This window comes from Silene latifolia, unplaced genomic scaffold (assembly GCF_048544455.1).
Source record: "Silene latifolia isolate original U9 population unplaced genomic scaffold, ASM4854445v1 scaffold_88, whole genome shotgun sequence".
Classification (NCBI taxonomy): domain Eukaryota; kingdom Viridiplantae; phylum Streptophyta; class Magnoliopsida; order Caryophyllales; family Caryophyllaceae; genus Silene; species Silene latifolia.
The window spans coordinates 2,250,580-2,262,123 of NW_027413793.1; the positions used below are offsets into that span (position 1 = coordinate 2,250,580).

Sequence of the window (11,544 nt, forward strand, 5' to 3'; positions counted from 1 at the left end):
CAATAACTGCTCACCATCCCCGAATGGATCACCACAGTTTACAAATCATTTTAACGGGGTCAGTTACTGATTACACAATACAAGATAAGCAAGATAACAATACACAGATCACCCAACTCCGTCACATATCCTGATGTGACTTATATTTGAGCACATTTAGTCCCCGAATTAACCTCGTTCCTATGCTTTATAACACTTATTTGGGTCATTTCTTATCTTTAGTTTCCTATTTTGCGTATTCCTTGAGGATATGTGTCCTTGGTAGGAGAGGAGCGCTAACCTTGCATTTATAAGGTGGAATAGAGCTAAATTGATCGCATGCAATGACCAAGCATCAAAGAGAAGACCAACACTAGAGGCCTAAGTAGATAATAAAGTGAAATCGGCAATGATGAAAGGATCCTTGCATCCCCGAAATAATCCTTGAGGATTGTTAAGGAGGAAAAGAAAAGAAGCAGTCTGCCCAGGAATCCGAGCGGATGAGGCACGATCCGGGCGTGTCCCACAACAGCAAGATCTGGGCGTCTTGTGCCCAAGACGCGTGGGTTGCAGCAGCTGGAGCCGAGCGTCTCCCCTGGATCCGAGTGGATCACAAGTGAGAGAGCCCGTGCCACAGCACAAGACGGGCGGATCGTGGCAAGACTAGCACGGGAATCTGCTCATTTCCTTCGAGAGGAGCATTTCCTCAACTTTTCTTAGGGACTTAATAGTCATTTAAGCCCTTAGTAACCCTAATCTTTGTACCTAATCTTTAGTATAAATACCCCTTTGTACTACCTAGATTAGCATGCTCTCTTAAGCAATCCTAATATATCCTTAATCACTTTGTAATTCTCTCAAATTAGTCTTAATTTAGTTATAATACAATTCTCAATATTAATCACATCTTAATCTTTCGTTAATTTCTCTATTGTTCTTCCTTTATTTTGGGTAATTTGAAGATTATTTGGGTTTATTTGGAGGATTGGCAACCTTCCATCAATCATCAATTACTTCTATTATTCTTTGCTTTATTGTTTGGAATCATCTTCATAGGTATAATTCTCTCTTAACCTTGTTTAATTATTGTTAATCACTTTCATTTATTCATCATGTTTTGCCTTGTTAGTATGATTGACAACCTTATTAACATGTTAAACTTGATCACGAGTGAGTAGTTTCCTTAGCTAGGGTTAATGGGGAATTAGGGGAAACCAACATGGGATTGATTCATGCTTAATCTAATATGTTTTCATAATTAAATTGCTTGCTTGTTGTGATTTCAACTTATGCACACGTTATGTTTGATGAAATGCGAGCCTATGAATCCTTGCATTATTTACCCATCACCTATATTTTCAATGAGGCTTGTAAGCTTATACATCAACTCGAGCCTCATTAAACCATGCATACAGTTAAATAGGAAGGATTAAGTCGACTTGTAAGTGTTGTACAATCTAATCGATTCGGCTCCGGGACCCAAACCTTCCTAGGGATTGTAAGCTTATACACCAACTCGATCCCATCACAACAATAACTGCTTGCTATATAATTGAGAAAATGTTTGTATGATCAACTCCCATGAATCCCCTATGAACCCATGACACCCCAGTGCTCTTAATCAATTGTTACAATCCCTCTATTTGCTTTACCTTGTTTTTATTCATCTTGTTGATTAGTTTAGTAGATCTCCTATCTCAACCCAAATTGTGACACCATAAGACACAACCATTTGCAATTGAGAATCGTACATCAATACCCGTCCCTTGGGATCCGACCTTTACTTGCCTCTTTGCTAAAGAGTAGTTTGTGAAGTTATAAATATTATTTTGGTTGGTAGCTTTTGACGACGAGTTTAAACCAGACCAAAAATGGCGCCGTTGCAGGGGATGGTGTTCAATTGATTTGATTTTCATTAATTGTTTTTAGTTGTGTCTTTCTTTACCTTGGGGAAGTTAATCTCCTTAAGGTTGTTCTAATTGTTTTTGAGTTATTTGATATTTTGCATGACTAGGAGATCACAAGGTAATCCATTACCTATTGATCTTGAAATTGAAAGAACCTTAACCAACAATAGAAGAGTTGCTAGAGGTACTTTAAGAGCTATTGGAGAGATTGTGGACATTCAACCAAATAACATTGAGTTTACCAACCCTTTTGCAAGAGAAGGAGAGGACAAACCAATACAAAATCCACCACAAAATCAACCCACAATACCTAAATTTTCATCACATTCCGTACCAACCGAGGAGAACCTACCAAATGGTACTCCTACACCACCACATTTAACCGGTAATTTCATTGCCAAATCCGCATTCATACAACTAGTTGAGAGAAGTCAACTTGGGGGGATGCCTAGTGAAGACCCTCATTCACATATAGAGACTTTTTGTGACTATTGTGATGCGATTTCGCAAACCGGAGTTACTCAAGACCAAATCCGATGGGTATTATTTCCTTTTTCTTTGATTGGTACCGCAAAGCAATGGTTGGAAAGTCTAGACAAGACTACTCTTGGTATTGATTCATGGAAGAAGTTAGAACTTTGCTTTCTACAAGAAATTCTATCCTCCGGAGAAGACTAACATGTTGAGAGCCCAAATCACCGGGTTTAAACAAAGAGATCAGGAATCATTGTATGAAGCATGAGAGAGATTTAAGGACACTTGTCGTTCTTGTCCACACCATGGACTTAGCGAATGGTTCCTTGTGTTGAAAAATGTGTCCTCAACAATAGTACGATCACATGATTTAATATCATAATTAAATCTCATATTAAGAATACGTGAGGGATGATTTATTATATAATCAACTGATCGTCATTAATCGGTAATGATTGGCTGACTAGAGTTTGACATTACTGTCGTATGACGGTGGTGGTCAGTTGATCCCTTAAGGTCACACCTAAAGGACAACTCCCTTAATGGATAAATTGATTAATTGTATGATGATACAAGGTAATCAATTCCTTAAAATTGAACAATTTACTTGTGAGAGAGAATATTGATATCTTATTGTAATTGGATTAAATAAGATTTATTTTAGTAATAAAAATGCTTTACTACTAAAATTGTTTATTGTTTGAGAAACAATAGAGATAAGAATGAATGGTTAATTATAATTACAAGATGTTGTGAATTATAATTATATGACCCGTTTTATTTATGTGATCAAGTATCACTAGTCAATTTGTTGTATGTAATTTAATTAATTTGAAAAATTATATTTATGTGATAAATATGCGTTAAATTAATTAATAACATGTAAAATACCATATGTGACATATTGTGTGACAAATGACAAATTGACAAAATAAAATGGTAGTCCATTTTATGATATATGGACCAAATGGAGGGTGTATTAGGGGTGTGAGGATGACATTATTTCATGAGATAAATAAAACATCATCATAGCTAGTATACTAGCTTACACACCTAATGCATTGTGAAGACAAAAAGGAAAAGGCAAAGATTCCCTTTTGGCCTCTTCCTACCCGGCCCCACCTCCTCTTATGAGGACTTTTGTTCTCATTTTTCACTTCACTAATTCATTCATATCTTATTACATGCAAAATACTTCTTCTCTCCCACATCTCTCTAAAACAAGTTCTTAGATTCACAAGCATATGTTCATCCATTCTAATATCACAACAAGATTACTAGTGTAGTAATAGTAATAATATTAGAATCTTTTAAGGATACTAGTTTATTAATCTAGTTAATTAGTATACTAGTTTAAGGGATAAGTCTTGGGTGCAATCTAAGGAGGATCTCTACTTTGGAATTTTGGAGGATCATCCAACACATTAAGCTCAAGAACAAATGAAGGAAGGTGACCTTACTTGTGCCCTATATTTCGAACCATCTCACAATGTAAGGGACATTGTTTTTCTCATAAATCTTTCATTTACTTATGCATGCACTAGATCTAAAGAGCATATAATTAAGAAGTTAATTATTTCATTATTAGAGGAGTCTAATAATAGGTATATGAACCTAACACCTTGTGCAACAAATTTGGAATGGTCTATATGAAGACTCCCGCAACATTCTCAATATGGGATCTAATGGTATGTTTACCGAAGTTGATGACAATCAAACATGGGCCAAAATTGAAGAGATGACGGTTCATAATTCACAATATAGTAGGCCTCGAAAGGCCACTAGAGGAGGAAAGCATGAGGTAGATTCCATCACTCAATTGGGTGCTCAACTTAGTGCTCACATTGACACCATCAATTTGAAGTTTGAGAAGGCCATGGCTAAGCTTGATGAAGCTTCCAAATCACCCAAACAACATGTTAATGCTATGGTGGCATCATCCTCAATTCCAAGTGGAGTATGTGAGAGTTATGGAACTTTAGGACATGACCAAAGTGAATGTATGGGAACAAGGGAACAAATGAATGCTTTCCAAGCATACAAGAGTGGCACCCCTTATTCCAACTATTACAATAAGAATACCAAATTCCATCCCAATCTATTATACAAAAGCCAAAATGTTCAAAACCCTCAACCAACATACACCCCACCTACAATGAGAAATCAAGCTCAAAGACCCTTTTACAACCAAAGCCAAGGTTATCAAAATCAACACTCTTACAATCAATCCAATGACCAAAGCTTTGATGTTAAAAAAGCGGTCCTCCAAATGCAAAAGAACCAACAAGAATTTTTCACCCAAATGCAAAAATATAGCCAAGCCAAAGACATCACCATCAACAACATACTATCCTACACCAAAATGTTGGAAACCCAAATGACTCAATTAGCATCTTCTAGCTCTCAAAGACAAAAGGGGCAATTACCACCTCAAAGTAATCCCCCAAGACATGAGTCGGTGAGTGCCATCCATTTGAGGAGTGGTACAAGGTATGAAGGGCCAAAGAAGCCAATTGATGAAGACATTGTGGATGCTAGTGACAAGCAAAGAGTTGTGGAGAACTCTATAGAAGAAGAACCCACCACCCAAGAAGTTTCAAAGAAGAAGAATGAAGAAAAGGCTAAGGAAAAAGAGCCTATTGTGATTAGACTTCCATTCCCAAGTCGTCAAGCTAAACCTAAGTTTGATGAACAACTCGGAAAATTCATGGAGATTATGAAGAACTTAGAAGTCTCAATCCCATTCACGGAATTGATCAATCATGTTCCGGTCTATGCAAAGTAGATGAAAGATATTCTTACCAAGAAGAAATCCATCCGGAAGTTAGAGACTATTACATTCACTAAAGTGAGTAGTGCTATACTTCAAGGAAGTTCACCTCCAAAACTCAAAGATCCGGGAAGCTTCTCTATTCCATGCACCATTGGAGACACTACAATCAACAAAGCATTATGTGACCTTGGAGCAAGTGTAAGTGTCATGCCATACTCGGTATGCAAGAGGCTAGGAATGGGAGAGCTCAAGTGCACTAACATTACTCTCCAAATGGCGGATTGATCAACAAAGATACCTTTAGGGGTATGGGAGGATGTGCCTGGGAGAATTGGCAAGTTCTTCATCCCGGTAGACTTTGTCATTGTAGACATGGCGGAAGATTCCAACAATCCTATCATCCTAGGAAGACCTTTCTTGCACACCACGGGAGCGGTAATTGATGTGAAACATGGAGAGCTTACACTTGAAGTGGGGGATGAGACAATCACTTTTAATCTTGACAAGACAATGAGAGCTCCCGACTACATGAGCCATGTTTTAAGATCGATCATTATAGCCGAGAAAGTGATAAGAAGAAGTTGGCATCTCAATGCAAAGATCAAGCTATGGGTAAAGAATCACCACCCATATGGAGGAAGAAAGTGGATAATCCTCAAGATGGTCTATCTGGAGAGAAAGGAAATTTCAACAACAATGAGAGCTTGAATAGCTCACCACCAATTATGACAACTAAGAAAGAAGGCCACATTGGCCATGACAACAAGAAAGAGGAGTTGCTTTCATCAACTCATGACATCATTGGGGAGCAAGGTAGTGAAGTTTGTGGTCTATGGGATGACGAATTTGAAGGATTAGTCAATCCTTACATTGGCAATGCTATGACCTTAGACCAAGGTTTTGGTGATCATATTGACTCGAGTCACCACCATGAAGAACACAATGTGCAAAGTTCAATTGAAAATCTTTATAATGAGAATGAACAAGCCTTTGACTACTTCTACAAGGTGTTGAGCAACATCAACAACACCTTGGCTATGCCCCCTTGACATCTCATTCAAGAATGAGAGTTTGGTGGGGTCCTCCCTAAACCACCATTTGTAAATATTCCAACCCTTAACTTGCATTTCATTTCTTGTATTACATCTTTGTCAATTTTGGATTTGCAATTTCATACATTGATCAAGATTTTTATCATGAGAGAAAGTGAGGGAGGTATTTTAATGTGTTTCGATGTGTAGTGTTTGATCTAGTGTGGGGATAGCAAATGCCTAGGCTATCCGGGCCTTCATAGTGCACCCGCAATGATGAACAAAGGACTGAAGAAAGAATGACATGGGAAATAAAGATCCCCACGGGTGGAACTGAACTCGTGGGTAAAGGAGAAGATCCGAGCATCCTAGAGGGAACCCGCTCGTCTTGGAAATGATCCGAGCGTCCTGGCTCTAAGACGCTCGTCTTGGGAGAGCTGAAAATTGAAATTTTTGGTTTGTTTTAAAATCTGAGCAGACTACATAGAAGACGCCCGTCCCATTCCAGAAAACGCTCGTCTCAGGAGAAATCTGCGCGTCCTGGTTGCTTCAAAATTTTAAGTTCCTTGCTGTTTAAGAATCCGAGCGTCCCCTGGTGAAGACGATCGTCTCCTGCAAAATTCGTCGTCTCCTGAAGAATCCGCGCGTCTCAGCACGGGTTGGAAATTACAGAGCTGACTGTCTATAAACCCGAGCGTCCCCAGCCCAAGACGCCCGTCTCCTGCTGCTGATAGCTTATAACACGGGATTAAAATCCCTCATCCCCAATTCATTTCTTTCTTTCAAAACACAAACACAAACACACACCCAAAACCCTCAAAACCCTTAATCCCCTCATCAACAAAACACAAATTCCTCAACTAAATTCACCAAAATCAAACCCAAACTTCCTCAAAACACAATCAAATCACTCCTTTATCAACAAGAATCCATCAGAACATCAAAATCCTCAAGAATTGAATCGATTTTCTAGGGTTTCAAGGCAAATTCGAAAATCCTAAATCGATAAGGGATTAATTGGAGCTTGAGGAGACTAGAAGCATTCAAGCAAGACTTTAGTTTGTTGATACAATCTTGTCAAGGAGAAGCAACATGGCAAGGACAAAAGGTGGAAACAAGGCACCCACAACATCAAATCTTTCCAAAAGGCAACAAGCTCTTTTAGCCTTAAAGGCTATGGTAGTTCATCAAGCAAAGGTGGAGATTCAAGAAGTTGCTACTCTTATGGTGGAAGTTACTCCTATTCCAGTCATTGAACAATTGCAAGATTATCCGGAGGTAACTTTCACAAACGATTCTCATAGGAAAGCAATTGTATCCCTTGCTAGAAAGACAATTTTGCCTACCAAATTTATATGTCAAAATGCCTTTGAAAAATTGGGTGTTCTTGAGAGGACCAAGAACTTTTTCTAGTCCATGAAGTTGAAAACACTCTTTGATATGCAACAATTGACTAACCCTTTCCTTACCATGGAATTTATAAGCTCTTTGAAAATCACTAAGAAAGAGACTCGGAAAAATGTTGAATTCCGCCTAGAAAACAAGGATAGAAAATGTCTTTGGATGAGTTTGGCAAGGTGTTTGATCTTAAGGACCATTCTCCTTATGTGAAGAAGCCTTCGAAATATGACCCCGCACCTCGTTGGAAAGCAATGACCAGGAGAAAATTTGAATCCTTCCATGAGTGTCATGTTCTTTATGTCCACCATCCGGGCATAAGAGTATGGCACAAGGTTGTGGAAAACACTTTAATTTCAAGGAAAGGCACTAATCATTTTACCGAACTCGACTTTATCTACATTGAATCCACCTTGAATGTCAACAAAAAGTTCACCAATGAATACAACATACTTCAACTCTTACTTGAACGGTGGCTTACAATTGACCATGGTAAAGATGGAGCAGCTTTTATTATGAATGGAGGATTAGTAACATGGTTAGCCAAACACTTTAACCTGGATTTCAACAAAGACAAGACTTACACACCGGTTAAAGGAGGCAACCTTCTTGATTTAGCCACTATGATCAACAAATTTCATTGGGTCAAGAATGACAATCTTGACAAGAAGTATGAGTGGCTCACTAAAGAAGCTAAATCCTTCATCTTGCCTAACAAGATATGCCGTCTCAATGTCCGAAGTCCAAACTACCTTCTTCCCATCTCCGATGAAGCCGAGATGATTATGAAACAACATAGGGAATCTAATGCCAAGCCCTCCTCCTCCTCTATTATGACTCCAGCTTATCCTTTTGCCTACCGTGAATTCACACCAATTGGCACTAATGTCGAGGTAGGCAATGACTACTTGACCCAATTAATGCGACATATACATAAGGAAGCACATGAAGACCGGGTCAATGCTTACCGGGCTCAATATCCGCCCCTCCTACACTTAGCTAGGCAAGGACTCCTTGATCCATCATGTCCTTTCCCTAGTTGGGCGGATAGGGAAGTATTATTTCCGAGTGCTCCTAGAGATGCCACCATGGATAGTGAAGTTGCTAAGGGGAAGGAGATTGTTGTTGAGAGTGGGGAAGGTAGCTACTCTTGCCATGAGGAAGAAGAGGAATAAGTGAAAAGCTCAAGTGATGATGGAGATGGTGAAGCCTCGGGGTCCATGGAGGTAGATGATGATGACGATGATGAGGAAGATGATGATAGTGATGGAGATCTCGCCATGAGCGACAATTGAGGATTGACAAGCTTTTTGGAGGATGCCACAATCCATTGTGGGTTTCCTACACCTCCTCTAGCTTTGATTATTTTTCTTGTTTTCAAAATTTTTTATCTTGATCATTTGTTTGAGTCCTAGCAACACTCCAAGGACTCCCACCTCGCTCTCATTGAGGTGTCTTATTTTGTTCCCACTTTTGAAAAATCCAAAATGACAAACTAGTTTCATGCATTGCATTTTTGTGCATGAACTCCCCCATTTTTACACTAGAAATAGTGTCTTACTTGGTTTGGGGAAGTTCAAGCACAAGCATTGAGAGTTAATCTAAATTAGCTCTCCAACCAATAAATTTATGCATCATATAGTTTAGATCTAGATTGCATCACTTGTTTATATGACATGTAGCTTGCATAGTAGTATATAAATCATGCATTCTCATTTAGCTTGCATAATTTCCTATCGTTTTGGCCATTGAGGACAATGGCCATACTAGTGTGGGGATGGGAAATTTTAACTTGACTTTTTTAAAAAAATTGATAAAAATTGAAATTTTTTGAAAAATACAAAAACACGTCTTTTTATTTCATAAACATAAAAACGATAAAAAATTAAAAAATTGAAAAACCAAAAACGTTCTCATTCCTTTATAGTGTATAATTGTATATATATTGTATATATTGTGTTTGTTTGTCCTTCTATCACATTGATCGACTACGCCACATCCGAGATATGAGGATCATGAAGACCGCATGCTATGATCTTTCCAATCTCCTTTTTCCTCTCTATGTTAATGACTATGTGGCTTTATTTTGGTTGATGCGGTATACACCAATGTGATTGTAGGAATTTCATTTAGATTATATTGCATACTATTTGGTAGAAGCATACGCATTAGGTTGTATAAATGGTAGTTGCATCATGGCATATAGTTGCATTTTAGGAAAATTTTTGTGAAAACATCTATTTGGGAAGCTTGACAAGTGTATATAAGGCCCTTGTAGATACTTTTTCTTCCTAAGACTTTGCTCATTATAATACTTGTAAAACACCCTAGGATGTGTCATGCTAGTATCCTTTGACCCATGAATTAAGGCCAAGTCAAGAGTACCTTGTGGTGTGATAACTCCTTGGCTACCGTTTATTCCAAGGTGACCCTTGAAACCATACAACCATCTTCCATATTCTACCACATTTTTACAACAAAAGGGAACGGGCACAAAAATTGTTCAAATTTGAGTTCAAGCATTTAAATGAAAGTCAAGAAAGTTTGCAAATTTGCATCAAATAAAAGAGAAGTACAAAAATAAGGACTCCTATGCTTCAAATATAAGCACCCTCACTACAAATGGGGTAGCTTTGAAAATGTTCAAAAGAAAATGCAAAAAGTTGAAAGTTGTCAAGTATTGAAATGCCAAACATCAAAAGAAATGGCAAAAACAAAGTGTTCTTAAATGTCAAATGCCACAAGAAATTGGGGGAAAAAACAACAACAAAAGTAAACTCCCATATGAAACTCAAAACATATTGATCCCTTTATCCATCGAATCCACTTTTGTGCATGGTAGAGAGGGGACGACCCTTCTTCTTGTCTAGGCAAGAAGGGGAATTCCGCGATCCTCCAGTGTTTTTAACACCATAGGGAGTCTACTCTTGACAAAAGCATTTAATAATTAAGGACAAAGGTACCCTAGCTTGACACAACTTGGAGGAGATTTATTGGTATCCTTCTAGGCTTAGTAGTTTGAAGAAACCGTATCTATGATGGAGTGTCTACCCTTAAATTTCTTCCCTTGTAGATAATTTCTGCCACTTAGATGAGGAAAGTGGCTATTCATTTTTGTAGATGCATCCATTACTTGCTTTTGTGTGCTTAATGCTTGGATGTGTCGCCATTTTGGCAAGCCCCACCTTGCCTTGCAAGAAGGCATCCTACCTCATGGTTCTCTTTTTGTGAGTTGAAGGGGTGGAGTGAGACCCGCTAATTGTCTCATATCGGCTATATTAGTAGGTTAGTTAGAATAAAGGTCCTAGTTTTAGTCACCTCTTTACTCGGGACGAGCAAAGGTTCGGTTTGGGGATTTTTGATGTGACTCATATTTGATCACATTGAGTCCCCGAATTAACCTCGTTCCTATGCTTTATAGCACTTATTTGGGTCATTTCTTATCTTTAGTTTCCCATTTTGCGTATTCCTTGAGGATATGTGTCCTTGGTAGGAGATGAGCGCTAACCTTGCATTTATGAGGCGGAATGGAGCTAAATTGATCGCATCCAATGACCAAGCATAAAAGAGAAGACCAACACTAGAGGCCTAAGTAGATAATAAAGTGAAATGGGCAGTGATGAAAGGATCCTTGCATCCCGAAATAATCCTTGCGGATTGTTAAGGAGGAAAAGAAAAGAAGCAGTCTGCCCAGGAATCCGAGCGGAACAGGCACGATCCAGGCGTCCCACAACAGCAAGATCCGGGCGTCTTGTGCCCAAGACAAGTGGGTTGCAGCAGCTGGAGCCGAGCGTCTCCCCCTGAATCCGAGCGGATCACAAGTCAGAGAGCCCGTGCCACAGCACAAGACGGGCGGATCGAGGCAAGACTAGCAGGGGAATCTGCTCATTTCCTTCGAGAGGAGCATTTCCTCAACTTTTCTTAGGGACTTAACAGTCATTTAAGCCCTTAGTAACCCTAATCTTTGTACCTAATCTTTAGT

The 11,544-nt window shown here is 38.8% G+C and overlaps 1 non-coding gene across 1 annotated transcript; it reads right to left on the reverse strand.

The window, feature by feature from the left end:
• Nucleotides 1-2,565: 2,565 nt before the first annotated feature.
• On the reverse strand, nt 2,566-2,672 carry LOC141640579 (small nucleolar RNA R71). Its single transcript, XR_012543073.1, has one exon. It is a non-coding gene; the product is annotated as a small nucleolar RNA R71 (small nucleolar RNA).
• Between the last annotated feature and the right edge of the window lie 8,872 nt (nt 2,673-11,544).